General features: G+C 51.5%; 1 protein-coding gene across 1 annotated transcript in view; it reads left to right on the top strand.

Annotated features, from left to right (window-relative positions):
- Positions 1-24,454, top strand: part of LOC144096694 (potassium voltage-gated channel subfamily KQT member 1-like) — a 372,193-nt gene that overhangs the window by 145,293 nt on the left and 202,446 nt on the right. The window lies entirely within an intron of this gene.

A 24,454-nucleotide genomic window follows, 5' to 3' on the forward strand; every position in this document is an offset into this window, starting at 1 on the left:
TGACTTTGCTGGCCACGCGGGGGTCGCCACCGTCTGCCGAGCGCAGCGTCCGGGTGCAGGCTCCTCGGTCCGCAGCCCCAACTGCGGCCTCTATCCGACGCCTGCGTAACGACGTCCGCATGACCTGCTTCCGCTGCGGCCTGCGGGGACACTACGCGAGGGACTGTGCCGGCCCTCCAACGTCGGGAAACAATTTGGCGGAGATCCCCACACTCCTTCGTTCTCCGCGTCCCCTCCTTTCGTCGGCTCCGATTACCACTGATGCTCCTTACGTGCTCGTCGACGTCGCCCTGCTTGACCGGCACGTAAAGGCCTTGGTTGACACTGGAGCGGCTGTCAATGTACTGCACAAATCGTTTGTTGCTAACGCGCCCCACCTGCTTCTGCCAGCCGCCAAAACCCGGCTCTTAGCTTTTAACGGCACCCCTGTGGAGCAAGTCGGACGTGTCGTCGTCAACCTGACAGCACTCGGAAATACCATCTCCACCGAGTTTGTTGTCGCAGACAGCCCTATTTGGCCAGTGGTCCTCGGGTGCGGGTGGTGCCAGCAAGCCGGAGTCGTCCTTAATTTTACTAGAACCAAACCACGGGCGAGCCGAACTTTCTGTGGGCCGGGCTGGCTTAGCCGGGTTTCCAGCCTCGGTGTCGCCCTGTGGCAGTCCCTGGTGTCGGCGACCAAGCGTGCCTCAGCATCTCTGCGTGACCTCGCGACGAAGTGGCCGTGTCGAGTCAAGCCGTTCGACGTCACTACCGTGACTGTGGCGTCCGCCGTGACCCTGCCACCGGGTGCGGCAACGTGGGTGTATGCCAAGCTTGACAGTCCGGTCACAGCAGACCTGCTGTTCGAACCCATCCGGTGTTCAGCTCCAGCCCGTCAGATGACCTCCCCTCGAAGCCTTCTGCCTGTGCTCAAAGGAGAGGCCCACGTATTTATACTCAACATCAGCAGCGTACCTCTCGCGCTGACTCCCGGCACGCAATTGGGTACAGCCTCAGTTTTGGACCCCGGGTCACCAGTGGCGTCTCTGCAACCTGAAGCCCCGCCTCGCCACCCTCCAGCGCCGGCGATCCTATCATGGGAAGAATTTAACTTTGGACCCAGCCTGACCTGCGCGGAGCTCGCCTCTCTGAAGACCTTGCTGCTCGAGCATCGCAGTTGCCTTGCTCTCAGCGCCGGTGAACTCGGGTGCACTTCCTGGGCTCAACACCGGATCAACACCGAAAACCGCGGGCCCGTTCATCACCAACCTCGCCGTGTAGCGCCAGCCGAACGGAGAGTCATCCAGCAGCACGTGTGCGACATGCTTGACCAGGGAATCATTGCCCCTTCTTGTAGCCCTTGGTCCTCCCCTGTCGTCCTTGTGCGCAAGAAGGATGGAACATTCCGCTTCTGCGTTGACTATCGGAAGCTAAATGCTATTACTAATTGCGACGTGTACCCGCTGCCTCGCCTCGACGATGCGCTTGACCGCCTGAAGGGGGCCCGTTATTTTTCCACGCTAGATCTGCTCTCGGGCTACTGGCAGGTGCCTGTTCACCCCGATGATGCGGAAAAGACGGCTTTTGTGACTCCCGACGGCCTTTACCAGTTCAACCGTATGCCCTTCGGTCTCTCGAACGCTCCAGCCACCTTCCAGCGTCTCATGGACCGAGTCTTAGGCCATTTGAAGTGGACTATGGCGTTGGTCTACCTGGATGACGTAATTGACTACGCGGCTACATTTGAAGAACACCAGAGACGCCTCAAACTCGTCCTCGAAGCCCTTACCTCTGCTGGGCTTCGCTTAAAACCAAAAAAATGTTTCTTCGGTTTCGCGGAGGTGACGTACTTGGGTCACGTTGTGAGCCGGCATGGCATCCGTCCCGACCCTGAAAAGCTAAAAGCGCTTACAGCTTACGAAGCTCCCACCACCGCCAAGGAGCTCAAAAGTTTCCTTGGATTTGCTTCGTATTTCCGTCGTTTCATTCCGGACTTTGCCAGGCGCAGCGCTCCATTGACCGCCCTGCTGAAGAAGAATGCACCGTGGAGTTGGACGCAGGCCCAACAGCTCGCGTTTCTTGACGTCAAGCACGCCCTCCTCGAGCCTCCTACATTGGCCCATTACGACGAATCGGCCCCCATCGTCCTCCACACGGATGCCAGCCAAGATGGGCTCGGCGCTGTCCTCCTGCAAGAAGACGAGTCTGGTGACCACAAAGTCCTAGCTTATGCCAGCCGCCAGCTTTCCGACGTTGAGCGCCGCCGCCACTCTTCAGAACTCGAGTGCCTCGCCGTTGTCTGGGCCGTCGAGAAGTTCCGTCCCTACCTGTACGGCCGTCACTTCACCATAGTCACGGACAATAGCGCTCTCACTTGGCTGCAGTCCGCCAAACATTTGAATGCCAAGATTGCACGCTGGTCCCTGCAACTTCAAGAGTACAATTTCACAATAGTGCATCGGCGCGGCTCTGCCCATCAAGATGCCGATTTCCTTTCTCGCCACCCTTGTTCCGTGACGGCTTTGACGGACCTGAGGACTGCACAAACGCAAGATCCCGCCATTGCTGCCATAATCCACTCCCTTGGCACCGCCGCCGGCGCAGGCCTCCGCCAACTACGCCGGGTCTACCGAATGAAGGACGACCTCTTGTGTCATGTGAAGCGGCTCCGTGGTCGACCACCCGTCTGGTTGCCAGTTGTGCCGGCAACACTGCGGTCGCAAATCTTGCGCGGCTTACACGACGCTCCCACGGCTGGTCACCTTGGTCGCGGCAAGACCTACGCACGAGTGTCGGAGCGGTTTTGGTGGCCTAATATGTCCAGAGATGTCAAGGAACACGTGGCGTCCTGCCAGACATGCCAGTACAGAAACCCGTCCACAGGTGCAACCAAGCCACCCCCGCAGGCTTTTTCGCCACCAAGTTCCCCTTTTGAGCTGGTTGGACTGGATCATTTGGGCCCGTTTCCGAAGACGCGTGCCGGCAACCGGTATGTTCTGGTTGCGATCGACTACTTCTCCAAGTGGGTCGAAGCACTGCCCGTTCCAGACACGTCGTCCGCTCATGCCGTCGCGTTTGTGGAACTGCATCTCGTTCTTCGGCACGGTGTTCCCCGGCGCCTCATCACGGACCGTGGGAGCTGCTTTATGTCCCATGAATTCGAGCGAGCCCTCCGCTCCTTCGGCATTGCGCATTCCACTACATCCGTCAATCATCCGCAGTGCAATGGCCTCGTGGAGCGTGTTAACCGTACCCTCACGGATATACTCGCATCCTACGTCGCTCCGTCCCACACACACTGGGATCGTTTTGTTTCTGCTGCAGCTTTTGCAGTCAACACTGCAGCGCAAGAAACAACGCATGTGACGCCGTTCTCAGTCGTCTATGGCAGAACGCCCTCCATCCCTCTCGACGCGCAGTTGGGCCTTCCCCATCCTACTGCGTCACCAACTGAATCTGCTCAACGACTTCATTCCGCCCGCCTCGACGCCCAGCGCAACCTCCTCACGGCTCACGCGCGTGTGCAAGCGGCCAACGCGGCAGCACCACCACATCCCCCCTTCCGGCCCGGTGACTTGGTCCTCGTTCGCCGCACCATCCGTGCGACTGGCCATGCCGCAAAGCTCTTGCCCCGATACCGCGGCCCTTACCGTGTCGTTGCCCGACTCGGCCCCGTGACATACCGCCTCGAAGACCTGCCAGAGCATCGACCATGCGGTGTGCACCACATTTTCCCAGAGCATGTTTCAAACATGAAGCGATATGTCTGCGGCGCCTGCGGTGACTCCGACTTAGCTACCGGGTCCTCATCAGTGCCGTCGTCGCCTGCTGGCTCCATGCCTTCCCCACGCAATGCAGTCCCATAAACGGATCGCCGCTCAATATGCATAAAACTCCCTGAAGTTAGCCTAACCGGTGTGGGACCTTCTTCGGCGACTGCAGACACCTTCGCCCAGCTCACACACTTCGAATTCAACGAAGAGTGTGACCGTTTCCTATCTGCGAGCCCACATTGCATCGGCCCAGGAAACCCTGCATCAAAGCACGGCCTGACTTCTAACAGGCGGATTTAATTGCTATCATCCTATAAGTTTCAAGGATTCACCTTGTCTTATGATTTATCATGGCACGCCCATATTGGCAGCATCATTTAAGCTTCGAATAAAACACTCGGTTTTCTCACGCTTTGTCTGCACCTTGCCCCCCTCCCTTCCCCAAATACATGTAAAATTACTCGCATGTAAATCATTTATGAGACCAAAATTAGAATATGCCTCCTTCATATGGAGCAGTCAAGAGTTCGACGGAAATCCGTCTGGTCAGGCATGGTGATGCAATGAAGTGAAGTAGCAGTCACTGACCATAGTCGAAAAAAGAAAGACGTTTCGAAACCCGTACGGGTTTCTTGTTCACAGTGAGCAGGACAAGAGCGGTGGCGAATTTATATCCGGAGAATGTGACGTAAAGATCGGGCGTAGATGCCTGGCATGGGGCCAGCGTTCTTGTTTAATGTTGCTTGTGATGTTTGGATGAATAGCGATTCCAGCAGAAGGCGCGTCGTCAGGTTTCTTTCCTTAGATAAGATGGAGGCATTGCCCCAGTGAATCTGGTGGCCAGTGTCGTGTGCATGACCCGCCAGCGCATTTGTGGCATGCTTTTTGTTTTTCACATCACGTTGGTGGTCCTTTATGCGTCTTGAGAACTTCCCTGTCTCACCGATGTAGGCATGATTGCAGTTCAGGCATGGTATTTTGTAGACGACTCCTGGAAACTGCTCATTTGGTAGTCGGTCTTTTACATTCATTAGCTGATTCCGCAGCTTGCTGACAGGCATGTGGGCCACGCGTAAGTCGTATTTTGAGAACACACGAGACAACGCTTCGCTGATACCAGGCATGTATGGAATGCCTGCTCGTGTTCGATACGTCCTACAATCAGTGGTAGCTGGATGTGCAGCTCGTTCTTGTAGCTTTGATATGAAGCGGCTCGGATAACCGTTGGCTGACAGTTCTTCGTGCACTCTTTTTAACTCCTTTTCTTGATCTTCTCGGCTTTTGCAGACACGTGTCGCACGTTTGGTCAGTGATGTGACGACGGAGGCTTTGTGCGCAACTGGATGATTTGAATGAAAATTTAAGTACTGGGCTGTGTGCGTAGGCTTTCTGTACACAGAGAACGAAAGGCGATTGTCCCTCCGCTCGACCAGGACATCCAAGAAGGGAAGGCGGTTTTCTTGCTCAAACTCGGCCGTGAACTTCAAGCTTGGTTCGACACTGTTTAGTTCATGTAGAAACCGCGACGCGTCCTCTTTCCTTAATATGCAAAAACAGTCGTCGACATACCGGTAGAAGACCTTGGGTGCTGGAGTGAAAGCATTCAATACCTTGTCCTCTAGTGCTTCCATGACGAGGTTTGCTGGGGTGACCGATATGGAAGCGCCCATCGCAGTGCCTTGGGTCTGTCTGTAGAACTTTGAATTAAAGGAAAAATACGTATTGCTTAGGCAGAACCGTAGCAGTGTGCTCAGCTCTGGAACGTCGAAGGGCGTTTGACTTGCCAGGTTGCGGTCCTTCTCCAACGCTTCCTCGCACGTGGAAACGGCTAGGTCAACCGGGACACTGGTGAAGAGTGCCGTGACGTCGAAGGAGACCATTACGTCCTCTGCGTCCAATTCCAAGTCATGCAGTTTCTGAACAAAATTTGAAGAGTTCCCGATGTACGTCCTAGTCTTTCCGGATAAAGGGCTGAACACTTCGTGGAGGTACCCCGAAAGTGGATACAGTGGCGACCTTGTGAAGTCCACTATCGGGCGTAGGGGGACTCCAGGCTTGTGGATCTTCGGTAGACCGTATATAGCAGGAGCCGAACCATTTGTGCATAGGAGGCGGTAGTAAAGTTTCTTGTTATCCGGGGGCACGAGCTTAAATAGGCCCGCCAGCAGTTCTTGCAATTTTGTTTGCAATCTGGCCGTAGGATCGCGTGGTACAGACAAGTAGGTGCCGTCGTTCAGTAAACCGATCATCTTGTCATTGTATTCACTGCGGTTGAGCAGGACGGTAGCATTCCCTTTGTCTGCCGGTAAGATGGCAATCTCCGGGTTCATTCTGAGGTCGCGTATGGCTCGTTTCTCAGCCACAGAGAAGAGGGGCTTATGCCGCCACTTCGAGAGAACGCCAATGGCGCGAGTGCGGGCTTCATCTCGGACGTTCATAGGTAGCAGGCTTACCGCACGCTCAACCGCACAGATTACCTTTTTCTCTTCTGGTGGGCGATCTGTATTAAAGCTCAAACCGCGGCAGAGGACAGAGGTTTCAGCTGCGCTTGGCTTGTAGGAGGAGAGGTTCACCACAACCTGTCTTTTGTTCTCTTTCCTTGGAATCCGAAGAGCATCAATCTTCTTCTCATGCGATGCCTTGCAATGCCGTTCTCTTACTGCTGCCGTGTAGTTGGCGTGCAGTTGTACGTCCGGAAAGCGCTCTTGGACAATGTATTCGAGCTGTCTCCGCGCAAAAAGCGAGTCGGTCTCGAGGCGCTTTATCTTCTGCCGGCATTCCTGAACACGTGCAAGTACCAGTTTTCTTTCGCCGTGTTGAATGATCTGGTGGCCCCAGACGGAGTGGACGGGAGTTTTGAGACGGAGAGAATTGGGTACCAGGTTCTCCCACTTGCATGTCAGGTTGAAGTCTAGATGGGTCTTGAAGGCTGCGACTCTTGAAGTTAGTGAAACAAAGCGACGAATCTTGGTGACCACGTCTTGTCCGTAAATGCTCCGAAAGTTCATGTAGTCAAGAGTTCGACGGAAATCCGTCTGGTCAGGCATGGTGATGCAATGAAGTGAAGTAGCAGTCACTGACCATAGTCGAAAAAAGAAAGACGTTTCGAAACCCGTACGGGTTTCTTGTTCACAGTGAGCAGGACAAGAGCGGTGGCGAATTTATATCCGGAGAATGTGACGTAAAGATCGGCCGTAGATGCCTGGCATGGGGCCACCGTTCTTGTTTAATGTTGCTTGTGATGTTTGGATGAATAGCGATTCCAGCAGAAGGCGCGTCGTCAGGTTTCTTTCCTTAGATAAGATGGAGGCATTGCCCCAGTCAATCTGGTGGCCAGTGTCGTGTGCATGACCCGCCAGCGCATTTGTGGCATGCTTTTTTGTTCTTCACATCACGTTGGTGGTCCTTTATGCGTCTTGAGAACTTCCCTGTCTCACCGATGTAGGCATGATTGCAGTTCAGGCATGGTATTTTGTAGACGACTCCTGGAAACTGCTCATTTGGTAGTCGGTCTTTCACAGTCATTAGCTGATTCCGCAGCTTGCTGACAGGCATGTGGGCCACGCGTAAGTCGTATTTTGAGAACACACGAGACAACGCTTCGCTGATACCAGGCATGTATGGAATGCCTGCTCGTGTTCGATACGTCCTACAATCAGTGGTAGCTGGATGTGCAGCTCTTTCTTGTAGCTTTGTAGCTGTTTCTTGTAGCTGTTTTTTTCGTTTCTCTGCAGCTTGTGCTGCCAAAGGTGTAAGCCGATCGAGAGAAGCGGTGGGCGAGTGTTTGGTGGCGCTTCTGGAGAGAGAGGGGTTAAGGCGGAATGGTGAAGTATTTGGAGTGAGTGTGGGCAGCGCCCTGTCAGGGAGGTTTGGTGGGGAGGTGGGTGGCGCTTGTGGGAATAGAAGACATCACACGCCAAGAATTGCACGTCGGGAGCTTCGCGCGCCGCCGTTTATTGTTAGCGCTGCTCATACTGCTAAACACGGTAGCAGAGGCTAACCTGAATTGGACGCCCCTCCTAGTCTCGCAGATGGCTGCACCATGGCGTATCGCGATCTGCTTATTCATCACAGCGGCTGGGAAGCTGCATCGAAGCACACTAGCTAACCGGATGTTGAAGCAGCAGCTGCAGGCGACGGTTCCATCCCACGCACGGTGTGCGCAAGGAAGGAGTGAGTGTGCATAGAATGCTGTGAGCGACGAAAGAGCGGACGTGCCTCGTTCCGTGGCGCGGAACGCAGTTTTGTCACGCTTTCCCACTTTCCGCGAAATCGTGATCCCGACAATGCATTGTAAGCTCTGTTTACTCTACTTCATCGTCCACCGTAACGCACTTTCTTCTTATCTGCACGTGCCTCCTTGTAGAGCACTTTCTGGGGACCGATGGCACCGCGAAAAGTGCGTACTGGCTGCTGCACTCTCTTCAGTAGCAGCTGCTTGCTGCGTCTAGACTGCCTGAGGTGTGAGATACTGCGGCCACCCCTGCTTCGGCACGGGCTATGCTGCCTGGTGTAGTCCCTGCAAGTAGAAAATGAGTTGCATGGTAGTTGTACTTTCTCCCCTTGTGTAACGCACAAGAGCTGTGGTCACCTGTGACTTGCAGCTCTCGCGAAATTCTTTCGTCTGTTATTCTGTTGTCTGCCAAGGAAGAAAGCCCCTTCTGAGTGGCAGAAAAAAAGGCGCTTTATCTCCGCAAGGGCTCTTACTAAGTATCACCCAGAGACGCGTCGGGCACTTGCGCACTTAATTTTCAAACTATAGATCGCCTGCTGTTACTGCTGCACTTTCTGCAAAACAATTAAAGCTCAATCGCCAAGTCAAAGCACTCCATGCACTTGGAGGCTGCCTTTCACACGTACGGAAACCCTTTGAGTAATAAACTTTGGAAGCAATATTCGGCGCCCAGGAGGTGGGCGGCTGGTTGTACCAAGGCGACTTGATCACTCCAGTCAGGCACGCCAAGAGGCAGAGCTAGGCTAATGTGGTGACTGATGGACAAGGGAAAAGCCAGTGCTCTGGTTTAGCATAAAGGGAGGGAAGGAGAACTGGCAGAGAAGCGTTGGCATGGTGAGGACATTTTTTTTCTTTTGAAGCGATGTTTATTGCCTCAGGGCATAAAAACTATGAAGTGAGAGATGAGTAAGATGCTTAAATTAATGAAAAAAGGTGGGCTGATTTGATGAAATTTGTTCGCAGTTTACGTATTTGCTGACATGCGGCACCGGAAGACGAGTGACATCGTCCCTAAGCTGCCTTCCGTAGCGCTTCAAGTCACGCTTCCACATAATCTGTCTGTCAGTCATCGGTGGGCTGACCCAGGGGATTGTTGGAGCCCAAATATGGGAATCGCGGGCAGCCTGATGAACCGCTCCTCTACCAGCTATCCCTAAATGTCCAGGTACCCACCACAGCCCACAATAAAGCAGTGATCTAGCGAGGAAAAAGGTTTCGTACAAACGATCGATATTTAGTCTGAAGTGATGCGCCACGAATAAGTTCCCGTAAATCTAGAAGATTTCCAAGAAACACTGCTGTGATTTCGTCATATTGTGTGAATTAATTACTTCATGGAGTAAAACTTAGGCGTGACCGGTAGTAAAGATGTGTCGCTTTTTTTTATAATTGCGTCGACAATTTGCTCCAAAAGATGAGATTTTCTGTGGTGTAGTACTGTTGCTGAACTGTTTGTCAATTTATCGAGCTGGGTAGTCTCTAAAGCGCCAGCGATGAGTTGATTACTGAACCCTTAAGGCCTCGTTGCTGGTCGGTGGCTTCGCCTTTGGATTGCAGATGCACTAATGTGAATCTCGAGGGCGAGCTGATGCACCAGCTCATCACCTGAAATCTCTTTGCTTCGCAGTTGTAAAGAAGCGATGGCGGCCACGGATAATAACTCCGTTCTGATGCCTACTGCGCAGACTGCCTCCCCCATGGGCCAATCTGGAGCGTTACCTCTGGCAGTGTCCGGCGGCACTATCACACCTTCCTGACCCGCCCTCTGAGGCTGTGAGAGATACGTCGGTGCGGTCTGTTGAGCTGGATTGTTCAGCAAGGTGGACATTATGTACCTCATAAGTATCAATATTTAAACTATAAATTAACTAAATTATCTAATTAACTTTTAACAAAATAGCATTGGGGAGCTCGTGTCGCTCAAAATTCGCCAATTCGGCGTTGTTGTTGGCGTCCTCGACCGTGAGCAAAAAATCCCGAGAGAAGCAGCCTATAGCAGGTAGGTGGGACAGCTAGGTCGAATAACCTCCTTGTGTGTCATCACAAGCTGCCCACCGGATTATGAGCAAGCTGCCCACCGTACCAGGTGCCACTTATGATGACTGGTCACTCATTGGCATCCATCCAAGCGCACTCATGCGGCTACAGAGGAAAGCTATAAAGCTTTCTCAGAAACTTCGCACTTAAAAAAAAATTGGCGGTGGTATAGATCTGGTTAAAACTGGAGTAACGCGACAGCTACAGCTGGCTGAGTGGAACTTGGTCACGTGACCAACCACGTGACGAACCACGTGATCAGCCACGGCGCCGCGCCGCCGGCAGCTGCTCCGCACGACGTGACCAACCACGTGACAGCGTGGCGGCGCAGCCACGCTGAAGGCTCAAAATGCTACCGTAATGTAGCTATCGCTCCAAAATTCGTCCTGTTCCGGGGTTCGAACCCGGGACCACCGCTTCACCGCAGCAGTCGCTCTACCTATTGAGCTAACCGGGACGGCACGCTTATGATAGGGCGACTGCGAATTGATCAATAACTCGAATAATCATAACCATGCCGTCGCGGTTAGCTCAGTAGGTAGAGCGACTGCTGCGGTGAAGCGGTGGTCCCGGGTTCGAACCCCGGACCAGGACGAATTTTTCTTTAACTCCGAAGTTTCTAAGAAAGCTGGATAGCTTTTCTCTGTAGCCGCATGGCTGCGTTTGGGTGGATGCCAATGAGTAATCATTCCCTTATTACAAATATACTCCACCCTGTGGGATTCCCCTAAACATTTGTTCAATAACTACTGGTCGCGAGAGGTTTCTCAGAAGAACTACTTGGGTCGCACAGGTCCCACCTGTGGCAGTGCCTGCAATCGCAGGGCAGTGGCACATCGCTTATCCGCTGCACCACCGCGCCAGGAGTGGCATGAGGACTCCCAGGGAGATTTTTTATTTTTGAGTTTAGATAAGTTGCTTCTGAAATTGATGGCCGTCAGCATCCAAGGTGAGCTATATTTTAAATTCTCTTTATCGGCAATGTGGTTCCAAATATCGAGTGTCAAAAGCAACCATTTCAAAGCTCGTTGAGTTGGCTTAGAGCATGCATATTTATAACATAGCATCGCTGGCACTTTTGCATCAAATACAGGCGTAGTAGCATTGCATTACCTAGAACAAACTAACTTGATTTTGGCTACGATATCACGTCCAGGGACGCCATTTTATAATTAGGTAAATGAAGCATTCAAATGCGTGTTTTTGACGTTTCATATTTCAAACCACATTGCCGATTAAGAAAATAAAAAACAGGGCTTTCCTTCGAGGTTGACGGCCATCAATTTTGCGGTGTAAATTTGCCCCTAAAATCAAAAAATAAAAATTTCATTACTTTATTTAAGTCAATTAATCGTTTAACTATTGGTATTTGTGAGGCACATAATGTCCACTCTCCTGTGAAATCCAACTGAAAACACGGCAGCGACGTATTTCTCACTTTTGCAAACAAAAATCTATAAAGGTTAAAAGAAATGACCCATTATATTGACACCGCCCATTCATCGTCGTCGTTCTACTAGAACCACGAGAGCGCGGAATGCGCGCGCGAGCTGGCCTTAGAAAAAGAAGCCGAAGTGTCTGGCTGCGAATGCTCCGCTTTTGGGACTGCTACTGACGTCCGCTGCAGTCACCTACTTTGACGTATCCAACCGAGCTGTACCACCCGTGACATCTGGTGGAGGTGCTGGGTCACGCATTCCATGCCTCGGACTCCCCCAGCAAGCAGGGATTCAAGTCCTCGAGGGTCATCTGCCATCGAGGTGACGCCTGTACACCACGGCAGCCGCCGGCTCCAAGGCCTTCAACCCGAGTTTGGGCTTCTGGAGTCTCGCTCAACCCAAGCGGTTCGTTCAGCGCCATCGTCGACGACCGTCCAGCCCGAAATAGGCATGCAGACGACGATTAGTTCACCTTCTGTTGTGCTGCAGCAGCCTCGGGAGCCACCGATCTTCCAAGGTTCTCCAGGGGAAGACCGGGAAGACTGGCTGGAGAAATTTGAACGCGTGGCCCGGTACAACAGATGGGCGGAAGACTCCAAGCTTCAACACGTGTTCTTTTTGCTGGAGGGCGCAGCTCGTACGTGGTTCGAGAACCGGGAGTCGTCCATAACGACGTGGAACGTATTTAAAGACCAGTTCCTGAAGGATTTCACCACGGTGATTCGAAGAGAACGGGCCGATCTGCTCCTTCAGTCCCGAACCCAGCTACCAAATGAAAGCATACTGGTATACTTCGAAGAGATGGCAAAGTTATTTCGTCGAGCTGACCCGGACATGACAGAGCAGAAGAAACTCCGGTACCTTATGCGAGGTGTCAAGGAGCAAATCTCTGCCGGACTGGTTCGCAATCCACCGAGCACGGTCGCAGAGTTTCTGTCGGAGGCAACCACCATGGAAAACACACTCGATATGCGGTTGCGGCAATACGAGCGTCAACCTTTGGCCATGACTGCGGCAACCACGGACATCAGTAACACCCACATGCTTCGCGAAACCGTACGAGCTATCGTTCGCGAGGAGCTCCAGAAGCTGTTCCCGGCTGCGCCGCCTGCGCCAACGGTTACTGCTCTATCCGAGGTTATTCGGGAAGAGGTGCAACAGGCGCTTACAACACCAGCTCCCTGTCAGCCGTCCACAGCCCCACCGCAAATGACATACGCCGCTGTTGCTCGTCGCGCACAACCGCCGCCGACTCGTCTTCAGGAAACCCCGGCCTCTTTTCGGCCGCTCGTCCTGCTCCATCGTATCCCCGTAAAAGTGACATCTGGCGCACTCCCAACTACCGTCCTCTCTGCTATCACTGCGGTGAGCCGGGCCACCTGTACCGCAACTGCAGCTTTCGTCAGATGGGCCTGCCGGGGTTCCCTGCAGATGCACCACGTCCGCAGCCTGGGCAGCGACCCAGAGAAATCAACGATTATCTGGCCGAATCTGCCGATGGGGCCCGCAGGTCGCCATCCCCACGTCGTCGGTCTTACGGTGACTTTCCTCGGGGAAGGTCGCCAAGCCCCCGCCAGGAAAACTAAAAGCGGCAACCTTTGAGGGGGAGGTTGCTCACCGACGAAAAGCAACAGACCCTCCTACGCCGCAACTAGGTGGCCACCCGATGCCACGACCGAATGCCGTCCAACACCGTGAAACGCCGACTCGACGGGAAAGCCACCTGACGTATCGAAATGAACCCGCGCCGCACCGCAGCCGTGACCGAACACCGCGCCGTACCGCTCACACGCCGTCTACGACAGCAAACCTGAGCATTTCCCTCGACGGAACAGACGTCACTGCACTCGTCGACACAGGGGCGGATTACTCTATCCTCAGTGGAAATTTCGCCGCCACTCTGAAAAAGGTCACCACTCCGGGGATGGGCCCACAGATTCGTACAGCCGGGGGTCACTTAGTTACACCGACCGGGACTTGCACATCAAGAGTAGCAGTTCAAGGCGCAACCTACCTGGCAACGTTCGTTATACTCGAACATTGTTCACGTGACGTCATTCTCGGGATGGATTTCTTGACCGAGAATGGAGCGGTCATCGACCTCCAGTCAAAAGCCGTGTGTTTCTCCACAGAGAACGCAATACACAGAGATCCAGACCATCCGACCGCACTTTGCATCCTGGATGACCACGTCACCATCCCACCTCGTTCGAGTATTATGGTTTCTGTCGGCGCCAAGACTGTGCGGAATTTCGAAGGCGTCGCGGAAGGCAACCAGATCTTGCTTTTTGCCAGGAGCCTTGCTGTCGCCAGAGGAGTCGTTAATCTCGTCGACGGAGAAACAGAAGTGCTGATAACCAATTTCGGTGGTGCACACCAACATCTGAACGTGGGAACCGTTGTGGCTCACGTTGATGCCATCGCCCATGTCAGCAGCACACCCAGTATTTCCACAATGTCGGTGTTGCAAGAGCAGAGCCCAGGCACTGGTTTCACGTTCGACGTCAATCCAGCACTCTACCGACGCAGCAACAAGTTAAAGATCTTCTTCTGCGCTACGGCGACATCTTCTCGGTATCATCGCGTGTTGGACGAACTCACCTAGCGAAGCATCGCATTATTACGGACGATAACGTGCACCCTCTCCGACAGTCCCCCTACCGAGTGTCTCCCGCTGAACGCGACGCTATTGGCCGCCAAGTCAAGGAAATGCTCCGCGACGACGTAATTCGTCCTTCCCGGAGTCCCTGGGCGGCGCCAGTCGTCCTTGTGAAGAAGAAAGACGGAACATTGCGGTTCTGTGTAGACTACCGTCGCTTAAACAAAATCACCAAAAAAGATGTCTATCCTCTCCCCCGGATCGACGACGCTCTGGATCGCCTTTGTAGCGCTAAATACTTTTCTTCGATGGACCTCAAGTCAGGTTACTGGCAAATTGAGGTCGATGAGCGGGACCGTGAAAAAACAGCTTTTATTACTCCAGATGGCCTGTATGAATTTACGGCCATGCCCTTTGGACTGTGCTCTGCACCGGCAACTTTCCAACGCCTCATGGATACCGTCCTTGCCGATTTAAAATGGCAGACGTGTCTCGTCTATCTTGACGATGTTGTCGTCTTCGCCCCGACTTTCCAGGAGCATCTTCACCGCCTCGAATTGGTCCTACAAGCAATAAGGTCTTCTGGACTCACGCTCAAAAATGAGAAATGCCACTTTGCGTATACAGAGCTGAAGTTCTTAGGGCACGTTGTGAATCAAGCCGGTGTTCAGCCTGATCCTGAGAAAACAACAGCTATTGCCCATTTTCCGCCGCCGCAAGACCCGAAAGCTATCCGCCGTTTTCTTGGATTGTGCGCGTATTGCCGTCGCTTCGTGAAAGATTTTGCTCGAATTGCCGAGCCGCTGACGCGCCTAACAAGGTCGGACACACCTTTCACGTGGGAAGCAGCGCAAGAAAATGCATTCCGCAGCCTTCAAAGCCTCCTGCAGGCGCCTCCCGTTCTGGCTCACTTCGACGTAAACGCCGACACGCAGCTCCATACTGATGCCAGCAACATCGGCTTAGGTGCTGTCCTGGTCCAGATCCAAGCAGGTCAAGAACGGGTCATCGCTTACGCAAGTCGATGTTTGTCACCAGCCGAATCAAACTATTCCGCTACCGAGAAAGAATGCCTTGCCATTGTATGGGCCACTTCGAAATTCCGACCGTACCTTTACGGCAAAAATTTTAAGGTGGTGACCGATCATCATGCCTTATGCTGGCTCGCAAGCCTCAAGGACCCGTCCGCTCGCCTCGTCCGATGGAGTCTGCGGCTCCAGGAATACGACATGACTGTCGTGTACAAATCCGGGCGCAAGCACTGACGCCGATTGTCTGTCTCGCGCCCCAGTAGATCCTTCTACCGACGCCTGTAATGATGACGACATCTTACTGACTGCTCTCAGCGCCTCCTGCCTCGCTGACCAACAATGCGCCGACCTCGAACTTCGAGACGTAATGTAATTTCTCAACGGCAGCAACAGGACCGCCCCACGCGCTTTCAGGCGCGTGTTGCCATCTTTATGCATCCGCAATGGTCTTCTGGTCAAGAAAAATTTCGCTCCAAACAATACGCAATACCTAATCGTCGTACCGCCTAGCCTGCGCAATGAAATCCTCCAAGCCTCCCATGACGAACCCACTTCTGGACATTTGGGCATAGCCCGTACGCTATCCCGAATCCAAGAGAATTACTACTGGCCTCGTCTCCGTGCTGATGTCACTCACTACGTCAGAACGTGCCGAGCCTGTCAGCGTCGCAAGGTACCGTCAACCAAACAAGCTGGGTTCTTGATGCCCATTAGACCACCCACAAGGCCCTTCCAACGAATAGGAATGGACATGCTGGGTCCGTTCCCACGTTCGAACTCTGGCAACAAATGGATAATTGTCGCGACGGACTACCTTACCCGCTATGCAGAAACGTCAGCTCTACCCAGCGGCACCGCTTTAGAAGTCGCTAAGTTCTTCGTGCATCAGATCGTACTCCGCCATGGGGCACCTGAAGTGCTGATCACTGACAGAGGCCCTGCGTTCATGGCTGAGCTGCTGCAGGAGATCTTGGTTTACAGTCATACCGACCACCGCCGAACAACGTCGTACCACCCTCAAACGAACGGGTTGACTGAAAGACTGAACCGAACCCTTTCTGACATGATTTCCATGTACGTCGATATTGAACACAAAACGTGGGATGAAGTGCTTCCTTATGTCACCTTCGCCTACAACACGGCCATGCAAGAAACAACGCAGATCTCCCCATTCCAACTCGTCTACGGCCGTGCAGTGACGACGATGCTCGACGCAATGTTACCACATCTGGACGACTCCAGCCTTCACACTGATACCTACACGTTCCTGGAACGCGCCGAAGCTGCTCGCCAACTGGCCAAAGTTCGAATTCAGGACCAACAACTTCGAGATGCAGATAGCTACAATCGGCGCCGTCACGACGTCCATTATGCGCCTGGCGACCGTGTGTGGGTGTGGTTCCCCATTCGGCGACGAGGACTGAGCGAAAAACTCCTCCATCGCTACTTCGGACCATACCGCGTGGTCAGGTCATTGGGCGACCTCAACTACGAGGTCATTCCCGATGGATTTCAGAAGTCCCGACGGTCCCCGTGCCCTGAAGTGGTTCACGTGGTCCGCCTGAAGCCTTATCACGATCGGTAGCCTCGCCCACTAACCCCGTTCAGTCCTTCCGACCTCTCCACTCACTCCCAGCATCGGGACGATGCTTCTTTTTGCCGGGGAGTAATGACACCGCCCATTCATCGTCGTCGTTCTACTAGAACCACGAGAGCGCGGAATGCGCGCGCGAGCTGGCCTTAGCAAAAGAAGCCGAAGTGTCTGGCTGCGAATTCTCCGCTTTTGGGACTGCTACTGACGTCCGCTGCAGTCATCTACTTTGACGTATCCAACCGAGCTGTACCACCCGTGACAATATATGCTAGGGGTGCGCGAAAATACAATTGTTCGCACTCGGAGCCAGTACGACAAGTTGGCTTAGAATATCGAATAAGTTATGAAGTAATGGAGCAGAGATGGAGGTATTCGCAAAAACAATTTGATTTTAATGTACAGCGGCAGCGAAGATTGTTTCGCGTCCGCAGGTTGGTTTTGGTTTTGGGCTGGGGAAAGGAAATGGCGCAGTATCTGTCTCATATATCGTTGGACACCTGAACCGCGCCGTAAGGGAAGGGATAAGAGAGGGAGTGAAAGAAGAAAGGAAGAAAGAGGTGCCGTATTGGAGGGCTCCGGAATAATTTCGACCACCTGCGCCCGTGTGCTGTGCGATGTCAGTGCACGTTAAAGATCCCCAGGTGGTCGAAATTATTCCGGAGCGTCCGATGCAGACGAATGTTTTTTTTTTACAACGATAGCTTTTAGGCGCCCGTCCCAGTTTTGCACGTCGCCGTCGTTGTCGTCGGCTTAACCGGTGGGTGTGCGCCGGTCAACCTGGGTCGCTTAAGCCTACGGGTGGCTCTGTGTGGAACAGCCGCCTGCCGGTGCAGGGGTGCATCACGTGACCACTGCAGCAGTGCGATATTTTTTCTTTATTGCATGGAAATAGTGCCGATAAGAAAAGTCCAAGCGCGCTTACGCCACAAAACACCAGGCCATTATACCTCTGCATGGCCCTTCCTTCCAAAGCATCAAGAGTCTGGGAGGCACACACATGCATCTAGACAGGGGAGCCAGCTAAGCGGCTCTTGCAGGGCAACATATACTCCCCGCACCAAAGCGCATTGTTCACGAAACAAAGACTTCGATGACCGTAGTGATTCGGCGTGGCGGTCCACCATGCGGCTCTTCCAGAGACTACATAAATAGTCCCAGCAACATAAATATTTGTTTACAAATACAAATCATATGACGCAACACAGTTTTTCTCCACAGGCAAAAAACGGATACTGTAGGGAGTGATGTCAACGTCCTTCTTAATTGATCGTTGTAAAATGTCCCAGAAGAAGATGGCATCAATGCAAAGGACAAAACAATGGTCAATTGTCTCTGGTGTATTGCACAGGCGACAATTAACCGTCCATGGCACAAGCATCTCCTCAGCATGAAGCCATGCCTTCACAGGCAGCGCTGACGTGTGCAGCTTAGAATGTTTTGGTGGCAGCAGAAATGCACATTCTCCTAACACGTTTCAAAATAGTGTTGTCAAGGAAGTCCAGAAAACGTGGCCGATACAACGGTACAGGGAAGAAATACTCTGTAAGTGCCTGAGTCATCTGCCTTCTGACGAGGCTATACAGGTAGTCTAAAGAAAAGCGCACAGTGAGGAAATTGAAGGTGTCAGCAACTTCCTTAAGGAATCCCCATAAAGGCCCCTCACGATTGTGTCCATTCGGTGCAAATAGGAAAGGCAAATGAGCACTGAGGCGCCTAATAAGCACAGCTACTAAAGAAGGGTGGTTTGCCGACTTAAATTAGGGAAATCGGCCACAGAAAACAATAATTCGCAGTTTCTAAGAATGGTCGGAACGTGTGGATCGAGTTTTCGCGGTAAAAAGACGAGTTCAGATTCCTCTTTAGTGCACCTCTAAGGAAACAAGTGAATCATGTTAGCTAGTAAGCTGGTCAACTAATTTATAATAGTGAACTTTTTAAATCTCAGTTAGGCGTCTCGTTGCAAATGAAGATTTGTAGGTAGGCATTAGTAATAACCGGATATTTTTAGAATTTCTAAAACGCGATTACACTCCGCGTGGCTAAACAAGCTTCGACCGCCGGGCGCCTTTCTTGAAGAGCGCGCGTCTTTGGCACGTGCGTGAAACAGCGCTAATTCTCCGTGGCAGGCGTGCCACGTGACTATTAGCAATTTCCACGAAAGGGGCCGCTTCAGTTTATCCAATATGGCGGCGCTACGGGGGTATCCTTCTGGGCACAGCCTACGTAGAATCGTGCTTGTTTCAAAATTTAGTTATAAACTCGCGATTCATTTTTCAATATAGCGACGTCGTTTGAGTTGGCCTTTCATTGCTCGACTTTTAAGAGGACTAAAGAAAAGATAAACAACTCACTGACTGTAGTGTGAACATGGCTGGCGTGAATGCGTAGCCGTGAACGGAGTTCTTCCTTTGGGGCAGGGTAAAAGGAGGGCACATGTCCTCCTGACTCCTCCTGAATTACGGATTAAACTTCGTCTGGACACGTGGGGGTAAGAAAGGAGGAATGAGGGCAGCGCTCAAGAGAAGGTGCGCACAACGAAGACAAAGGATAGTTAGACGAATTGAAAAAATAGTTGCTAAATGTATTCGCCATTTCCTCGGGATCAGATAAAATAACACCACCGTTATCCTCATTATGCTTAATACCATTAATACATTGTTCTTACTAACTGCATTGTCGCTGGTTGTATATAGCTGCCATTGTGAGTGTTTCTACATATCTTCGACCTTGTGATAGCGCGGCTTGTATTGTTTGTTTCACACCCCAATATCTTTATTATGTAATGGATATTTCTATACCATTGTTTAAAGTGCATAATATGTAGTGTGCCCCGTAATGCAGTATAATGGTGTTGCAATATTTTAATCTACACGCGTTCATTATTACTGGAAAAGCCTGCTCAGCATTGTTCTTATGTACCACTTTGCAATCGCTCACTCCCCTCTCTAATGCCCTTCGCATGGGCCATGAGGGAACTTGACATAGATAAATATGAACTTCTGGCGCTTACGTTAGGTGTGTGCTCTGGGGGGTTGTTAAAGAATAGTGCCTCGTATTAACACAGGTCCGCGGAAAACATCTTTTTCTGAACAGCGCCTCGGTGGCTGACAAGAACTGCGTTGTCATGGTCCGGCAAGCCCTAGCCTGCAAACTTCATGTCCGCATGCTCTCTCTCCAGTGCTGGCACCAGAAAACTCGTGAGCAGCTACCGCATCTTCTGCCTCGCCAGCATGCAAATACGCACTGAACAGGGTTGGTAGGAAATATTTTTACTGCAGAACTCTGACAACAACGCTTTAATGTGCCGGTGAGCCCCTGACACAGCGGAGCGAGAGGCGCCGATGCTTCTCAAGGCGGAACCGCATGGCGCGTTTTCCGCGAGCGAAAAACGCGACGCGCGGTGCACGCCCGCGTTGCCGTCAACGCGCGAGCACCCGCACGAAAAAAGGGGAGCGGCGCCTTCGCGGCGCGTTTTCCGGGTTGCCAGACAACTTAACTCCCAACGACATGAATTGTCCCTGCTACCGCATATGTAATATGCCCTTAAACTTACACAACACTGCAATAGAAATAATCTTAGTGTAATTACACAACGACATTTTTTTTCGAAGTATATTTATCAAGCTTAATTTCAAGCAGGAAGAGTGTGTGCGAAACTGCGACTATGTGATTTCTGCATGCCAAGAGGCCGCTGCTTGTTTACAACTCGACATAGAAAATGGAGAGTTGGGCGCTTACTACAGAGCAGAAGAGGCGGTCGCGTATATCCCACAGGACGCGACGCCTCTCCACTTCCGTGATAAGGGCCTCGTTGAAGACTGCTTTCTCCATTTTCGATGAACACGATGCGCGCACGAAACAGTAGCACGTGTTTTTCACGTGCGCGCCGGTTCTGCAGAGCGAAAAAAAAAATGCGCCGAAGAGGTTCCGTCGAGATGCGCAGAGAGTAGGGCCATCTAGTGGCAAAACCAAAAACCAAAAATGCCACGTGACCAAATACCACGTGACTTACTTGAAATCTGATTGGCGGACGCGCCGCGCGAGGCGTTTTTTTCTACTCCGAGCAGCAGCACGCGGCGGCGCGATTTCGTGCTGGGCACGCGTCAAAACGACGCGCGCGTCCCAGTATCCGCGTGTCAATCGCGCCTGAACCGCGCCATGCGGTTCCGCCTTCAGACTAGTTCGCGGCGACGCCGCATGGTGTCGATCTCGTGAAATTCGCTGATCTCCATTTTTAACTTGATAGCGTTAAGGCTCCCGTTCTGTAGAAAATCAGGCGCTGGCATTGCTGGCGTTGCGAGCGGAAAACGCCCGGAGAAACGACCTAGAAGGGGCCACCTAGGTCGCGTGACCTGTTGGCGTCATCAAAACCTGCCCATCGGATTGTGAGCAAACTGACCACCGTAACAGGTGGCAGTAAAATTAATGATTGGTCATGAGAGGTTGTTTGCGAAGGCTCAACCTGAACCGCACCAACCCCACCAGTGGCAGTACCTGTCATCGTAGGGCAGCGTCGAATTGATTAACCGCTGCACCACCGCATTAGAAGTGGTCTGAGGACTCCCAGGGACCTATATATGTAAATTTTAAAACGACCAATTCTGCGTGTATCGGCATTAAACCTTTTCACTCTGTCGAGTGCTTAAGTGTACCCTCCAGTTTTTGTTTTTGGTCGCGTCGTATATCCAGTTGCTTGCGAGAACTTTTAACAAACATATCAGTTAGTGGTGCGCGCTGTTTGTCTATGCACATGCAGTTTTTTTTTTCGTTCCGGCCGATGGAGGCAACGCGGGAAAGCAACATCACAGTTTGGCACGGGAGTAACAGCTTGGAGAGATGCGAACGAAGAGACCCACGCAACACGCTTGATCGCCAACAGCTGGCTTTCATTATGCACGCAGCAAAATGCGTAGGAAGGCGTTAGGCTAGTAATAACCCCACTTTAACAACAAGCCACGCATGCACCGAACCTCAGGTCGTGTAACACAACGCTGAGAAGAACTGCCGCGGAGATGAAGAAACGGTTAGGAGAGTTAAAGAGAAGAAAATGACACTAGAAGAAGAAACAGGAATGAAGGGGAAGGAAAGGTAATAAAAAAAGGTGTCGACAGGGCCTCAAATCCAAATAAAGGCCCGGAAAGAAAAGGACGGTGCACAGCAGTGTTCAAGTGGGACGAAATTATGCGGGTACAGTGTATATGTCTGCCGCTTTGTAGCTGGTCAGTTTGATTCCGGTCAGCTACAAAGCTCGTCAGCTATAAACCAAGGTTTACCCCCATATGAGACAAACCGGGAGTGTGATGTCTATTTGTTTACGGAAATGTTTTCATTTTAACTTGATATCTATTTGCGACCTCAAGAAGCCGGTCGTCGTGATCGCACTCAGACGCTCATTTGTAAGTCGTGTCTCACTAAACGTACAAACAGTACAAATAATGCTTCAAATGACAGGTCGATCAGATGGAACAATGACGTTTTTTACCCTTCATTTTTTCCACCGTTTACGAGGCTGTCTTCAAGTAAACAGCCTTGAGATCCTTCCGGTTGAGCAAGTGCAGAACTTAGAAAATTGCATCCGTACTTATTCTTCAGAGTGTGTCACATAAGCTTATTAAGAAAGCATGAAATCTTGGCATGTTTTGCAATGCGCGGCATGTTTTGCAATCCAATCAAAATTAGGCGCAGAAAGCGCTGTTGCACGCAACTACCCCCCTCCGCGCACCTTGCATTTCTCCCATGAGTTTCTTTTCAGTGTCCCTTCACGGTAGAGTGCTCGTTCGTCTGGAGGGTGTAAGATCACTACCGGCATAATTGCTGCGAAATCTCGCAGTTTTGGTTCACCGTCACCGGAGATGATGAAGATTTCCGATTAATTTTGACCGAATGAGGCAAGTATTCCACCCAAATGTAACGTAAAACAAAACTAACCGCCAAGTGCCACCTTTGGGCGAATTTTGAGCACTAACGAGCATACGGTTAGGCCGAGGGAATTTTTTCCCATTTCGTTTGGTGTACTCAACAGTCAGTAGATCTCACTTCTCGCACGCCCAAGACGCGCGCTTTTCAAAACGAGAGCGCGATGGCAAAGTTTTGTTGTGCCATAGCGGCGAGGGTTATCGCGTATTCTAAATTCTGAAAAATGAAATGGCTATTACTAACGGCTAGTTATAAGTCTCGATAACATGATTCACCTTTACTATTGATGACCGCCAGCACTGGCATCAGAACGCTGCAGAGGTTAGGTCTATATTTCTGAGGGCCCATATTTAAAATTTCTAGTTCACCTTCGTTCAAGCGGCGGGTATACACAGAGGACCACGGTCCTTCGAGAACTCTCTGGCGGCGCCCTGTGCAGCGTACACAGAGTGATGCAGAAAGAACATGGAAAAAGGAAGAAAACGTTTCGTGGCACGGTGTTACCGATGCATTCGTTACATCTGGGATCGTTGGTTAACGTATAGGTAAGTGGAGCACCATTGATTTCGTTGGTAAATATTTGCCTGTGTTGTTCTTTGGTTACGACAGTTGCGACGGGTTTATTGGTGTTAGCCAGATAGAGCACCGATCAGCAGGTGTCTCGAGTGGACGGTTGAGCATGGAGTTGTCTTGGGCGCGGCATATTTTTCTTTAAATGGCGCACTCGCCCGCGAAGAGTTTGATGTAACGCCTCATATGTGCGGTAATGTCAGTACTATAGATTATAAACAAACGCTCTGGGGGAGCCTTGAGTAAGCTCGGGTCTAACTGGGACCGAGTTGAAAGAGATATTATCCTCTATCCTTCACTAGTGCATTATTGACGTACTGATGCCCTTTTTAAACGGAAGACAACGCGAAAAGCACTAAAACTTACGTCGTAGGTCAAAGCAGCCGTGCTTCGCTGGCAGCGACCTCGTTTTAGAACTATCCAAGTTAATTCGTCGCTGCTTCTTCCGAGGGAAACGGAGCGAAGTCTCTCATGCAAACGAAAGCTCCTTTCTCAGGGGACATTTTCGATGCAGTGAGTTTTTAGAACAGTTGGACCGAAGAATACATAGAAATAATGGCCTGGCTGGGGCTGGATCCAGGAAGTTCTGTATGTTCATGGTATGTAAACACTTGCTCGTGGTAATAAATAACAGTAAATAAAGGAAACATTCATTTTCTTCAAACGCACAAAAAACTCTCTGAGCCCTTTCTTGAAAGGATATGATGCATCAGATATTGCGGTTCTCCGTACGACTGAAGACTGTACGTAGACAATATTACATGCTGATCAATGTTGCATTGAATTCTATGGTGCGTAAGCGACTAGGCCTATTACACGGCATACGCGAGGAAAATATTTCTTTTTTTGGTTTTAGCAGCAGAACGTTTCTAAAATGTAAACTTAGCTTGAAAGGCGTTCTTCCTTTATAAACATAAGCGCGCACTTGAAACCTCAAGTACACGTACATTTTCTGCTAGGAGAATGCTAGGTTTTAAAGTGATGCGTTCGTAGCGAAATACTTGGAATGCATAATGTGAAAGATTAATCGAAATACGCTTTGTGTGGTAAAACCGGTTGTGGTCCTTTTCCAAGCATTTCTCCCCGGATGAGCCGATAACCAGGTCTGGGGATCTTTCATACCTATTGGAAAACCAGTGGGTACCCGGCCGGGTGCCCAGAGGACAGAACTCGGGAGGAGTAGGAGGAAGAGGAGGAGGAAAGGCTAGGAGGTTAACCGGTAGATGAAACCAGTTTGCTACCCTGCACTGAGAGAAATGGATGGGGGGATACAAAGGTGAGG

Source organism: Amblyomma americanum, chromosome 7, assembly GCF_052857255.1.
Source record: "Amblyomma americanum isolate KBUSLIRL-KWMA chromosome 7, ASM5285725v1, whole genome shotgun sequence".
Lineage (NCBI taxonomy): Eukaryota > Metazoa > Arthropoda > Arachnida > Ixodida > Ixodidae > Amblyomma > Amblyomma americanum.